Source organism: Anolis carolinensis, chromosome 1 (assembly GCF_035594765.1).
Source record: "Anolis carolinensis isolate JA03-04 chromosome 1, rAnoCar3.1.pri, whole genome shotgun sequence".
NCBI classification, from domain to species: Eukaryota; Metazoa; Chordata; class Lepidosauria; order Squamata; family Dactyloidae; genus Anolis; species Anolis carolinensis.
The window spans coordinates 288846251-288861772 of NC_085841.1; the positions used below are offsets into that span (position 1 = coordinate 288846251).

The 15522-nt window shown below is 38.2% G+C and overlaps 1 protein-coding gene across 1 annotated transcript in view; it reads right to left on the reverse strand.

Annotated features, from left to right (window-relative positions):
- nav2 (neuron navigator 2) overlaps window positions 1-15522 on the reverse strand; it is a 691770-nt gene that overhangs the window by 551830 nt on the left and 124418 nt on the right. The gene's annotated exons all lie outside the window — the stretch shown is intronic.

Here is a 15522-nt window from a genome sequence, read left to right on the forward strand (position 1 = left end):
GTCTCATGCATTTTACTTCTCTCCCACCAAAGCGGTCAGCAACCATTCCGTTATGATGGAAAAATTTAGGCACAAATCAGAGGTACTAAAAATGTGGAGGCTCAGCCTTTCCTACCTGATCACTTTCTGTAGTAAAACACAAGTCTTCCTGTGCTTTTAAAATTAGTCACACACTCTAGCAAAATTATTTTCCTTCACAGATGTCAATGGGAGTTCTTTTTATGTAGCCCTGCCCCAACATTTTCATATCTACAGATTGCAGTGTAACTGAAAAAACTACACACACACCCCAAACCAGGTCTTCAATATGTTGATAGGTGACCAACTATCTATCATGTGCCAACATGCAGAGAAATTTAAATACACATCCAAAGCACTTCAGCATATACACAAGGGAACAATTGGCTATCCAGTCTTTCCTAGCAACATATAGATAAATCATGGACCGAACATGTGACCTTCTGCTTTATCATGAAGCAATGTATTTTCCCAGACTAATATTTTCTTCCCATGCTTGAATAGTAACCATGATTTCTTGAAAACAGCAATATTTATCTTGAGTTATATAAAGCTTTAGATTTAATATGTAGAAGCTGGATATTTTAGGAATATTACAATGAGATCCCATCCAATCATTTTTAATTGCGGAAATTTACTGTGCAGAATCTGTATTTCTTTTAATGTATTGTATGTGCCCAGAGCATGCTAATTATTGGGGAATCTAAATCTGCAGTAAAATAAAAGAAATACTACATGCATATTTACTCAGAAACCATCATGGGTGCTCCAGGAAGCCAAAGGCTGCTACTTGCCCATAGGCCACCCTTTGTCAACTCCTGCAATAAATGCAACAGGTGGATACCACCATGTAGATAATATTCAATTTTAAGTGCAAAAAGCACATATTGACAACATAACTGAAAGATATCTGTTCACAGCTGTAGCCAACACACACTTAACCTGTTGACACATTGCTCATGAGCAATTCTGGTCAGATGTTTCATGCTCGTATAATTTCACAGCTGCTCCAGTACTATCCTATTTTTTCCACCTCCTCAACTTTTATTGTATCTGTTGCTCTACTTGTGCTCTTGTTCTCGTCTTTGTTATATTATAATTTCCCCACTACTTTTACAAGAGATGTTTTATCTCACCTTTAAATTATTATTACTCTTATGAAAAGCAGTACAAATGTGTGTGTTGAAAAATACAAGCTCTTTATAATGCTCCAAGGAACACGTTTCATTTAACAACTCTCGTGTATCTTATTGCAATAATATGTCCTGTTTTTTTTTCATGTTCTGGCTTCTTTATGTGTTTATGTTTACCAAAGAAAGTTATTTCCTTGACACACCACTGGACGTGTCCTCATGAAGAAAAAGTTTGGAATATACTCTGGTGCATAAAATGTGTGAGGATAATACAACGCTGAGGGTCTCCTATATTCACCTCAGTAAAATACACCAAGGTATTGTTTAAGCAGGAGATGCAACTTTATTCTATCAGTCCCTGCAAGGTTTTCACACATGACTATGATTTAATTTTATTGATATGATGGGAAAGTATTCTGACAGAGGTATATTCACAATAGGAGATAGAATCACTATGTACAACATAATACAGTTGCCCCTCCATATCCAAAGATTCTACAACTATAGATTCAACCATACATAGCTTGAAAATATTCAGAACTTTTTTTTTCAAAAAGCAAGCCTTGATTTTTGCTATTTTATGTAAGGACACCATGGTACTATCCCGTATATAATGGGATTTGAGGGTCCACAGATGTTGATACCAATGGAGAAGAGGATGGAGTCTTGCAACCAAAGCCAGCAAAAACCAAGGGCCCACTGTATTTAAGTGTGGACACCTTCAGTGTAGCGGGAACATAATGGCTTCCTTAAACACATCAGAGGCTGACTTTCTGGATATATCCCCAAAACTTGGTGTTGTTTGTGGAAAAGGGAAGGACCCTCAATTCATTTTTAAAACTACAAACACAAAAAGTGCATGTTTTTGAACTGGGCTTCACGATTGCATTTTAATTTAGCAAGAATACTGTATTGTCCAAGCAATGTTCCAATGGATCCCACTGAAGATTCCAAGTTATATTTCATTTTTGTACAAACTAGAGTAGTCAAAAAAAGGCTTGATACAGTAGAGTCTCGCTTATCTGATATAAATGGGCAGGAAGAACGTTGGAAAAGCGAAAATGTTGGATAATAAGGAGGGAATAAGGAAAAGCCTATTAAATGTCAAGATACGTAATGATTTTACAAATGAAGCCCCAAGACATCATGTTTTACAACAAATCAACAGAAAAAGTAGTTCAATACACGATAATGTTATGTAGTAATTATTACTGTATTTTCAAACTTAGCACCAAAACATCGTAATGTATTGAAAACATTCATTACTAAAACATTGACTACTAAAAAATTGACTATAAATAAAGATAAAATTGCATAAAATGAACTTACAGTAACAACATTGTCTAAAATTAAATCCGTAAAAAGTTCAGTCCTGTGAAGATTTTAAAAAATATGATCCTTGCCTGCCTAGAGAAACAGCTATGGATTCAGGCGGGAGGCAGACTCTGTTGGATAATACAGAATGTTGGATGAGTGAAGGTTGGATAAGCAAGACTCTACTGTACTCTTAAATTATTATGATTACATGTTATGATTACATTATCTCTTCCAACTGCTGTGGGTCTTCTCTCACAAGTGCTATCCTCTTAGCATGGATGGGGGAATCTTTGGGGTTGAACGAAAGGGAGCTAAGAAATTCAAGCGTATATACAAAGCTTGTTTTGATGTAGCTAGGCACTGGGAAATTAATATATCAAGAAGTAAATGCATTGCATAGCTGGGAGAAAAGCAGGTTTTGCTTTACTTATTTCCTTAGATAGTTCCCCAGGGAAATAAACCTTTTCAAAAAGGCACAACAAACAATAGAGTACCTTGGTAAATATTGCATGGTTTGAGCTAATGTGATTTCTGAGAGGACTATAATCCAAAATATATATACCTCTGCAGTGGTTATTGTTGGTGACCAAAAGTTTTCTCAGCCATTTCCTTCCAAATTTGGAGCCTTTATATTTAGTTACAGATGGTGACAATTTAACTCAGCAGCCTAGACTATAACAAGATTATAAGGTATCTTTAATAATTACATTTCACACTTACAGAAGTCTTTCTGATGTGTTGATCTTTGAGTTTCATGTTTTCCTCACCCACTCTTCCTCACTTCATTTTACCCTAAAATAATCCTTAATACAAGTCTGAGCATCTTAACCTAGAAAATGGAAACATCTTGTCACAATCATAAAGTACTTAGCAAATATTTCCTGCATAGCAAATAATGTAATGTTACATTTTCTAAGAAATATCACAGTGACAAGGAAACAATGGCAGCTGAACATAGGCACTTCTTGCTGTCCCTGTTGTGATCTCTACGCAAAGTCTCTGGAGGATGGCTGGAATTCAAAAATTGGGGAATTGATGTTTCGTATTGAAACATCTTAATTTGAATAGGAATTAGGAATGACTTTATTATTTCATTTCATTTGTCCCAAATCTACATATACTATTGAAATTCAGACTGGGTTAAATTTACCTTTAAGGTGTAAGGTCTAACTTTCAATTAATTTTCTTATAAAGGAGTGTCATTCTTCTTCAAATGGTTAGTTTGATTGTGTTTTTCCTGCATGGCAGGGGATTAGACTAGATGGTGCATGTGGTCTCTTTCAACTCGATCAATCTGTGATTCTATTCCTATCATCATCATCATCATCATCATTGAAATATTACTTTTTTGTTGGGAATCTATAGTGAAGGGAAAAGTTGAGTTGATTATAAAAGTCTCTAGTTCACAAAAGCCTACAACATGATAAACATGAATGGAAATACAGGAAGAAGACCTTGTTATAAACCCAGATACCAGTCTGTCCCCGCATTTAACATGACAGCAACTTTACAGAGCTTAATAATATTGTCCACAATACAAGGGATGTCTTCACATGTAAATCATTCAGTGGGACTATACCATCCTATATCAACAATGAAATGTGTGTTTTATATTGGACAAGTATAACAATCTCTACACCAGAAGAAAAATGCTTTCTTGTCACAACACATACTGCATCTTAATGCATCACAGGACTTCCTCACATTAGTAAAAATCCCCATCCTATGACACTTCCTCCACATAGGGCTCTTCCACACAGCCATATAAGCCAGAATATCAAGGCAGAAAATCCCACAATATCTGCTTTCCAGCACAGAACCCACTGGATCTCATCCCATGGCGTACAACTACATCCATGCCAGCTGCGTGGAGGAAGCGTTGTAGGAGGGAAAACCTGAACATGGGAGACTGCCTGTGTCCAGGTTAGGAATACAGTGGAACCTTGATTTAAGAGCATTCCAACTTAAGAGCATTTTGAGTTAAGAGCTGTTGCTCAGCCCAGGTTTTGTTTTGAGATAAGAGCATATTTTGAGTTAATAGCTAGTGCCAGGGGGAGCACTAGTGCAAGAGTACAGGGCTTTAGGACTTCAAGGGAGCAGCCTCTGTGCCTCATGCTCTTGACCGCCTTGGGACATTGGCATCCACTTTACTCTTGTCCTCTTTGAGGAACTTTGTGTGAGTTGATTTTATATGGTTTTTAATCCTGGCATGCTTGGCTTCATGAAGAGAGGGGGGGGGGGGGGAGAGAGAGAGAGAGAGCAAGAGAGAGAAGGAGGTTATAATGAGTACAATATGAAGGAAATTATGCTTCTGCCTCTTTACTTGCTGCTTCCTTGTCACAGTTTTGTGTTGCTACCATTTTAAAGTTGATCTTTCTTTTTTATTGTTCGAGGTGAATGTGCAATTATACATTATTTGTTATTTATAAAGTAGGTAAAGGTAAAGATTTCCCCTGACGTTAAGTCCAGTTTTGTCTGTCTCTGGGAGTTGGTGCTCATCTCAATTTCTAAGCTAAAGAGCCGACATTGTCCATAGACACCTCCAAGGACATGTAGCCAGCATGACTGCATGGTGCACCGTTACCTTCCCGCCAGAGCAGTACCTATTGATCTACTCACATTTGCATGTTTTCGAACTGCTAGGTTGGCAGAAGCTAGAACTAACAACGGGCGCTCACTCCACTCCCCGGATTCAAACCTATGACCTTTTGGTCTGCAAGTTCAGCAGCTCAGCACTTTAACACACTGCGCTATTGGGGGCTCCTATTTATAAAGTACATTTTCTTATTTAAAAACACATAACAAAAATTGGGGGTGGGTGGATTGGAGGGCTGGAACAGATTAATAGCATTTAAATGCATTTCAGTGGAACAATTCACTTTGAGATAAGAGTGTTTTGAGTTAAGAGTTCAGTCACAGAATGAATTAAGGCATTACTTTTAATGGAAACAACGTGAGCACACACCAGAAAGCTACACTTTCCAGTGTGTGATGGGCAAGTGGATGGTGCAGGTAATGTGGGGTGCTGGGTTCCCAGCTGTCCCCTACATCAATGACCTCAATGTGATGAGGTCCATAGTTACCACCATATAATAGTTGCACCCCCCCCCCTTTTTGACCCCCAAATCAGTACTTTTGCTTTCCTCACATAATTAGTCACAGCTGTGATTTATCACCTCAAAGGTTCAACCTTTCCCTTTCATCTAGAGCACTTTACTTGCCTGAGTCCAAAAGCATTGTCACACTCTTCACCCCTCTGCTTTCGGATTCAGCGGGGTGAAAAATCATAGCTGGAAAGAGACGAACAAGATACCGTAGCAGAAAGGAGGCATGATTTTTTTCAATGTGTGATAGTCACACCCCCTTTTTTCAGCCAAAAGGGGGGATAAAAAGTGTGACTATTATACAGTGAAATGCGATGTATTAAAATTAGTTTTCAGCTCCTCTGCACACACAAAATGATTCTCCTCATCCTTACTCTACAACAATACTTCAATAGTCCTTCAACGTATGGTTGAACATATGACGCACTAGACCAAACCATTTCCTCTACTATATGTTTATTTTCTTATTTCCACTTGTATGCAAAACTTGTCTCCCACCTTTGACACTTTATTATTGACAACCCTCATTAAATTGCCACAAAGTACTCCAACATACTTTCCTTTTCTATGGCTTCCACACATACACACATTGTGTCTTTCCACAGAAGTGTCTATCTGTGCATTTGAATTTTTGTAGATTGAGCCATGAACATTTCTTTCCGCTTAGACTTTAAAGGTGGATCTGTATTCCTTCATTCCTAAAACAGACTACACCTTTGACATCACCAATGACAAGGATGTATGTGTACATATATGTAGAAGAATAAGGCTCCCCTTGCCTTGTTTTGCTCTGTTGCCTTCTAGTTGCCCAAGGAACTTTACTCCATGGCCCTATAACCCTGGACAATACCATGCTGTCCTGAATGAGATCATATTATAAAGGAAAATGGGTTCCCTTACAGGGGATACTGAATAAGATCATGCCAGCTCTAAGTCTATTGCTCTAAAGTCTGGTCCACATATGTAAGCATTTGCATGTGTGATTTCTTCTATCACAAAACAAGCCTCACAGCTTTCTGATGTTGGCTTATTTTCAGGCTAGTCCTTTATGCCCTCTGCTATGGTTTTGTTAATTGCCTCTGCTTCAGATGGCCTTTAAAGAGCAAGTTCTGTATGGATTGTCAATATAATTGGAATAATAGTAAACCTCAGGGTTGGGAGCAGAGCACAATAGGCACTTTTTCCACCTCTACCCCATACAGCTTCATTAGGTTACTACACACCAAGCTTATGTCAGGATTCTTGCTCTTTTGGGGAAGCGAAGGCTGAAACCATCCAGAAAAAACATCTCCCAGGGTCAAAAATGACTCTGACTTATTTTGGCTTTATACTTGCAAGCAGTTGACAAGAAGAGTCTGTTAGTGTTGCATCCAAGGCCCAATAGCTTTACATCTAGAGCCATTTTATCCAAGCTGTTTGAAGGCAATTGCAACATAGATAGCTCCTCTCAAATTGAGGCAAATAAAAATAATGAGTGATAGCCAACAGAAAACAAACAGAAAATAATCATTAGGGGCACACATCTTGGGCCTAAATTTACTTTTGTTCAATGTATATTCACATGGCTAAAGTATTAAATTCACTTTATATCTACAAAACTATTACCATTTGTAAAACAAATGTACACCTATTAAAACAGAACATGACATTTATGATACACAGACCCCATACATATACACCCGGTGTTTCTCTGTATTTCATATCGTGATTGGTCAGACTACTCCAGACCACACTATTATCACACTGTGATCTAACATTTGCATATGGAAATGGAAAAGCAAGATTGAAACTATCATTAAAATCAAAATGATATAAACTAGGGCCAGATGTAAATATGGTCTACCTAGTACTGCAGGCCTAATGAATGTTTATAAGATAGGGAAAGAAATTATCTCCATTCCTACTCCCTTCCATCCATACCTTCTTAGGTGAAAAGGGCACCCATGGCTAATATACCTATCCTAGGATTGACAACTTCACATGGATGCCTATAGAGACTGTAAAGCACTACCTATACCTTTTCTATAGGTCACAAAGGTTTCATGCATGGTGAACTGTTTCTACTATGGGTTCCAAATGAGCTATGGGAGAATTTTTAAAACATGAGTGACCTTGGGCTCGTCTCTTCAATCTCAGAAGAGGGAAATGGCAAACCACCTGCAAATAAACCATGATAGAGGGTTAGGACTGGAAATTATTTGGAGGCACAAAACAGAAATACTCACAACATAACTGATTGTCAATATCTCCTTTAGTAAATAACTCTTCCTCCAGAAAAGTGAAAGAAAATTGCTATATTCAGTCACTTAACTGTGGGCATTCTGAAATCTTTGGCCTTACCTGGAAATCAATTTTTTCACTGGTTACACCTTCACTGGGTACTGAATATGTTATGCTTCCTTGGTCTTCTTTTTCTTCTCCCATTTAGAGACATAGCTATGGATTTATTGTTTAATTTTTTTAATGATTAATCTCTTCCTGTTGTGACTGAGATTGTATCTTGTCTATCAAAGGTTTCCTGAGCAACACAAAGCAGTTTTGAAATAGAAAAGAAAAAAGAAAAAGAAAACAACCATAAATGAAAAAAAAGGAGAGAATAAAAGCATTAAGGAAGTTAAAAGAGCAGTCATGGTGAATCTGCAATTTTCTAGTGTATCATTCTGCATCAGCAAAATAATCCATTTTATGGGACTCTCTCCAAGAAATGGGCCATCTGTTCCTGGCTTGAAACTGTCTGTGGCACCTGCACAGAACCTTTACCTTTATATCTATGTTATCAAAAGTCTTTTTGGAAGGCAGAGGGGGGGAAATGACAACACGTTGCTCTTGAAATGGATAACCCTGCAAACTGCTAAGCTTGAAATGATAGCTGTGATAAAGCATTTTGCTATTTCAGTGTATTTAACTGGCATTAGCTGCCTTCTGACAGTGCTGCTTGGCACAGAGGAAATAAAGGATTACTCACAGCAGAGAATGGATTTTTGGCAATGAGATCACACAGCATTAACTGCTACCTGATACACACACACACACACACACACACACACACACACACAAACAGAAAGGGGCTTTCCTTATTTTAATTCCTGATAGGCACTTTTGAAGTTTGATCCCTAAGGAAAAAAACTGCACAACCAAAATCCTGCATAACAAAATTATACCAGATTGCAGCTTTATCATTGTGGTTCACTGACAGTCCTTACAAAATCTGCATAAATGTTGTAAGGACTGTCAGTGATCCACAATGATAAAGCTGCAATCTGGTATAATTTTGTTATCCTATATGGCTGGTACAATGAATACTTAATCTGACACTTTAAAAAGCCATATCTATGACAAAGAATTCAAGACAAATGATTATGACATCTGACTTTGACTACCCCAGTAGTTTCTTCTTTTGACTCTGTTATTGAGCCACGGCACATACACACACAAAGATTCATAGATCACCAAGAGACTCCAAGAAAGATATATAATTTTTTCTTTATTATTAAAATATTTTCCATGGCTCTAATGTTGTGAAATGTGAAAATGCTAGAGGATCTGGAATGGACCTAGCATCAGTTGTTATCCTACAAACACATCAAATCTATCTCTTTAATAAAATATATCAATTTGATGATTTTATATAGCTTGTAACTTTTATGTGCTATATCAATTCCTAAAAGTATAAACTGTATCAAATGAAATGTATCAAAACATACCTAGAAGTCAACTACTTCTCCACACCCTCCATTTGTATAATCCCTTGGGAAAAGAAATCACAGCCAGAGTCCCTCTAGCTATTTTCCAAGCCAGGTAACTATCAACTTTGTGTGTATATACAGTTAGATGATCCTCTTTGTCACCAGGGTAAGATCAGGATGTTTTTCATTCAGCCTGAGACTGAGAGTCTGCCACTCCTGTGGAAGTGGAGACTCAGAATATATGAATACATTAACTCTCTATACAAGCAGCTAAACCCTTGATTGTCTGGAATCATCCCCTTTGTCTTTTGAGTCCTGAACACTTTCTCTCACACAGAAATGGGCATCTGAGTTAATCATCAGCATATCAGCATCACCATTTCCTCCTGGGTCGCACCTTCCCAAGGGGCATCTTGGGAAAGGGCATCTCTGCAATGAATGTGCTTTTAAAACTGGCCAACCACCAGCTGTCTTCCTTCTTGCCATGGGAATCCCCTCCTGCAGGCTGTGATGTCAGGGGAACCCCCAGCCAATCCAGGTGTGGATCCTCTAAGCCTGCCTCTTTCCCAGCCAATCAGGGGAAAGAGTGGGAAGTCTGAATGGCTGTTGGAACTGTATAAAATGTCATGTATTTCTCTGTGAGTTCATGCCTGTACCTTTTGAAGCATATTGCTTCTACTTGCATCCTTTTTGGCTGAATTGTAATAAACCTCTATGGCTTGCCTTCAACCCAAAGATCCTGTTCTCTGTCCTGGCTGATTTGGTTTAGCAGATGCTCACCAGACATGGACCTCTTTAACCATGTTCCTGGTTAATTCATTACATCACACTTGTTAGAATTTGGAGTACAAGCTCTTTGGGAATGAGATCTGTCTTTTCATTTTAACCTATATACTCATGAATAAGTCTAAAAATTTGAGTCAAAAATCAACCCCCCAAACCTGTTTCAACCTATCCATAGGTCAATATGGATCTCTCCCCCCCCCCCTCTTTTTTCTTATATAAAAAAAAGGAACATCCTCCCATTCTCTGAATAGAATGATGAAAGGCAAGAGCTTAATCCTTCCTGGGAAAACCTTAAATAAGCACCACTCCCTTCACCATCTCTGCTGTGGCAGTACTTCTGCCTTTAAAAAAAAATACTGTTGATCATAGGGTGACTTGGAGGTTTCTCATTCATAGGATTGCCATAAGTCAAAGTCAACAAATGGCAATTAACAAAAACAACAAAAACCCAGAGCCACAGTAATAAAAACAAATCATAAACATAACATAATATAAACAACTCTTTAAAAAAGTGGAGAGTGAAAGAACTACATGCATTAGAAGCATTCCTCAAAAACATAAAAAGGAATGGATAGTTGGAAATACAGAGACAAAAAATATAGAGGGATATCTGAACATTTTGGCTAGACTTCTTTTACTCCAGACGTTTCTGTCACACAGATTATGTAGGTGGTCCCAAGAAGATATAGTGTGCATCTGGTTGCTCAGTGTGGGAAACAGGATGCTGTACAAAATAGATTGTCAGCCTATCTTCTTCTGCTCTTTTGACATCTGTTGAATGAATAGTCCCCAATGACTTCTTTAGGAGAACCAAGCCTTATACACAGCAAAAGGATTAACTTCAAAATTGCTTTTCTCTCTGTTTGAGAAAACAATATGGTTAGAGCTGTCTCATTTTGTGCTTATATTTCTGCTCTACAATATGGACACTGAACTTTGACATCAGATAGGTAATCTATTTATTTACAGTACAAGGTTGTGGATGACTACTCAAACGTAACCCCCACCATATTCTGTAGGATTTATTTCCAAACACAGATTCCCCGTACAAATAAATCCATATACAATTGCCCCCCTCCTTTCCTTTCAACTGGAATCATATTCTGAATCTACACTAAAATGAAGAAACACAGAGATAATAGTAAAGGAGGTCAGTATTATCTGTCATAAAGTTCAGGCAAGTATATGTGCTTGCCCTCAACTCTTACACAGGATAAGGAATAACTCTGATCCCACTTCAATAATGTGTACAAGAACTAAAATTAACAATAGAAAGCCTATTTGTTTGTTTTTCTCATTCAACAATAATCCATCCTTGGACTTTGTCCTGAGGGATCTGGATTACTGTCATGTAAAACAATAAAAAAGCACATAATACCATCACATAATTCTTCATATCATCTCTCTACTGACAAAACAAATACAATTTAGGAAGAGGGGGAATGCTAATTCCATGGTAATTCACTTACTAGTCTTTAGGGGTAATGTTGGCATTTTTCTCTCATGTGTTATTTTGAAATTCAAATAATGGTTTTGTTCTGCATCTGAATAAAATATGCAGAACTCCTAATATTAGAGACTGTGGAAGGCTCATGGTTAAATGTTATAACTGAATTTAATCTAAAATGGAAATTTTAGATGAGCCCACTTACGCCTATCAACTAGCCAACATTATTATCACTTTATTTCTACCCTGTTTTCCCCCTCCAAAAAAAAAAAAAGAAAAGAAAAGAAACCCAGACAGAGAAACACTGAAGAACACAGAGAACACTGGTGTATCCATCTCAGTTTTGTCCATTCTGGGGTGAAATTATGAAAAGACTGGCTGTTTTGCTGCTCTGGACATAAGTCTGAATTTTAATACAGCAGTTGCAAGATAGAATACATGCTCAAGGAATAGGGGTAGGGGGGTTGGCAAACTGGTTTTGAGTGGAATGTGATAGAAGGACTCTCTGGGAAGTATGGTTCCAATCTAAACCAAGACATATGGTCCCCCACAGACCCGCTTTACTGTCAAAGGCTAGTTTTATCAACATACAACATGGTTACACGTCATGTGTCAGGATCCAGGGGCTAAAAGTGGCCCTAGCCATGCCAGATTGGCCCAACTCTGTCTATATTCGCTGTCACTGGTCAGTGGTCACCTGCTCTTGATCCTTTTTAGGTAGACCTGTGAGAAATTCTGCAGCTGAGAGTGCACTTCATTTGTGTCCTTTCCTGAATTTAAAATATTCTCAAAGGAGTTTTATGCTTCTCTATTTGTAATCAACATAAAATGCAAATATATAAGTCTAGTATTAGTCTGATTTACTATAGACCCATTGTGCAGACTCCTCTTGGTGATGTCCACTGGGGCAGCACTGTACCTTTTGTAAAAGTGCACACCAGCAATGGCAGAAAGGAAAAGGATGTCAACAGAAAAATTAATTCTTACTGGCCAGGAAGACTTCCTATGCTGTCCAGTCTGTTGCCAGAGTGTCTGCAGCCCTTATACCACAGCAACCATTTTGTCTTTGCCATCTATGCTGCTGCCTCCACCTATATCAGTGGTTTCAACCTGTGGTCCCCAAGAAATATGATATGAAAGCGACTGGTCTCGCGAAACCTTCTTATAGTGCCGAGGCAATGGGGATGTTGGGAAGGGAGAGGCTGAGTACCCATGAAAGGCAAGACAACATGCCTCCTGACTGCTGCTTCTCCTTCTCCTCCCTCCTCCCTCCCTCCTCTCCCTGTTCCTGATGTGCTGATTCAGAAAATTGCATTGGATAGACTACATCAGCTCTAGATTATTAAATGTGGTTTTCTGTGAGCAAGCAGATTGCGACTACTGGATGGCATAAATTTTGTATCAGAAACTAGAGCTGATACAGTCTATCCAATGCAATTTTCTGAATCAGCACCCCAAATAACCAAACCGAATCTAAAATTGACCAAAAAATGATGTGTAACCCTTTTGGTACTAATGTTGAAGAGTGGTCCCTGGTCAAAGTGGTTCTTGGTCAAAAAAGGTTGGGAACCACTGGCCTATATTAAGTACACCAGCCAAAAAGATCCTGACTACTGAAATTAATAACACCAAGTCTCATTAATTTCCATATGTCTACACTAGTAGGACCAACAGTGGGTTTTGCCTCAGACTGCCTTGTTATTCAAACTGTTTTGCATCTGACTTTCATCAACAATGGATGCTGTGCTAGGAGCCCAAGAAGAAACCACTTATACTACAAGCAAAGCTGATAAATGCTACCACTGCGTATATGGCTGAACTCTGCCTCAAGATAAACTTTGATGTTAATTCAGAGGCTCCCACATAGGAGAAACTCAGACAGACTTGTGAAAATGATAAAACCTCTCAATCTATATATATAAAAGAGTGATGGCATCAGGGCAGCGGACAAAACGACAAAACTACAGGCCCCCCAACCTCGAAATTTGACAACACAACCCATCATCCACGGCTCTAGGTTGATACAACAAAAAGAAAAGAAAAATAAAGTCCTAATTAGAGGGAGAGCAATAATTGTTTTTATCCAATTGCTGCCAGTTAGAGGGCTAAGCTCCGCCCACTTGGTCTCCTAGCAACCCACTCAGCCCAGGGGACAGGCACAAGAGTTTAGAGAGACCCCTAAGGGCCATCCAGCCCAACCCTTTCTACTATGCGGCAGGACACAATCCAAGCATTCACAACACATGGACAACATATAAATACTATACAATACTACACAGGGACATAGACCCCCTCTACCCTCACCACTTTCACTGTACACAAACAACCAATGCATACTAAACATAAAGACAACCATACAACAGACATTCAATACCACCACTACCTCAACAAGTCCTCACCAACACCACCAGACAACGCCACAGCAACGCGTGGCCGGGCATAGCTAGTAATATAATAAAAAAGGAAAAGGAAAAAATCCTCCTGAATTATTTAGTTGTTGTTGCTATTTTGCTGCTTTAGCAACTCTTTGTAAGAAATATCTTTAAAATTGAGGGAAGCTTAACTGAGTTTTGATAGGAATAATAAAATATATTAAGTGATGCTACTCAAAGTACAATTATCTGTTTTTGAGATGATAAATTGTTTGGTTGAGATCAATTTCTTGCTCTTGCTTTACTAATGTAATAGTTTATCCAAACAATGGTTACTTGCCAATCTGTATATAGAATTTCTCAGTGTAAATTGTTTGCCTTTCCTATTAATTAATACAAACAGAATAAAATTAAGACTAGATTATTTCTATGGCCTACAAGAGATCTAGAAGGTATAAAATATCTGGAATCCAAGATTTTCAATGATAACTGCGCTATGGGAGAAGCAAGCCATGAAGTCAGGTTGGATATGGATTTATAAGCGAGTATTATTGAACCTCAAAACAATATATTTATTTTGATGAAATATATATATATATAAATCCAGTCCTTAAGAGTCAAGGAGAAGGAAAATGAAAAATATCTGACAATTACTTCAAATCTTACACAAAATTCCATACATATATACCAATAAAATCATTGTAATGACATTTCAGAACAATTCACTCCCCTTTTGATGTTTAACAATATGCTACACTACACAAACATATTTGTAAATATGCTATAGGTATGTCCAGATGAGGGAAGGGAAGATGGAGATAGAGCAAAACAGCAACTGGGAAGAAGAAGGGCTTAAATGGTGTAGTTAGCAGCTTTCATTGACAGCTGGGTTTAGTGAACATTGGTTCAAAATAAATTTACATTTTTAGAAAGGGCTACAAACACAAGGCTATGCTATAAACACTAAGCAAAGACACACATTCGGTGACCCATTACTTTCAGCCCAGGATTTCAGTGTGGCCTTGAGGTTTTGGTTTTTTGTTTGTTTGTTTGTTTTCATTTAAAGTGTTGGTCCGTCAAGAGTCATTGATCCCCAAGTCATTCTAGTTCATTCTGGCAGATCTCAATGGGGGTTAGAATCCAGTAACATCTGGAGGGCATCACAAGTATTTTATATTGCTCACTATTTTGAGAGCTTGCCCAAGAAACTTAGTTGCTTTAAAGAGAACAACAAAGATACAGAGTTTCAGGAGGCAGATGGGTGACTTCAGCAACCCAGGCAGTCTGAAACCACACACTTTCACAATGAACTTAGATTGATCCCCTGATGGCTAAGCAATTATTAGATGACATTTCTTTTTACCTGTATTGGCAAGGGTATAGAAACCTTGATGGTCTTAAAGAAAAACAGGCTATTTCCCTTTGCTGCTATTCCCCCTCTCCTTTTGGCATCTATCATTAATTTAAGCACCTGCTGGAGGCAGCTTTGTCAGCACCACAATTCCCGAATACTGTTCTCAGCCTCCGGATTACTTCTAAAACATAAAAAGAATCCAGACTAATAGTAAACATACAAAGAGAAGAGAAGAGACTGCCAGGCCTAGAACCCAGGTCTTTGGACTACCAAAGGCATTTGAAGCATATGCTCCTTATGTCAAT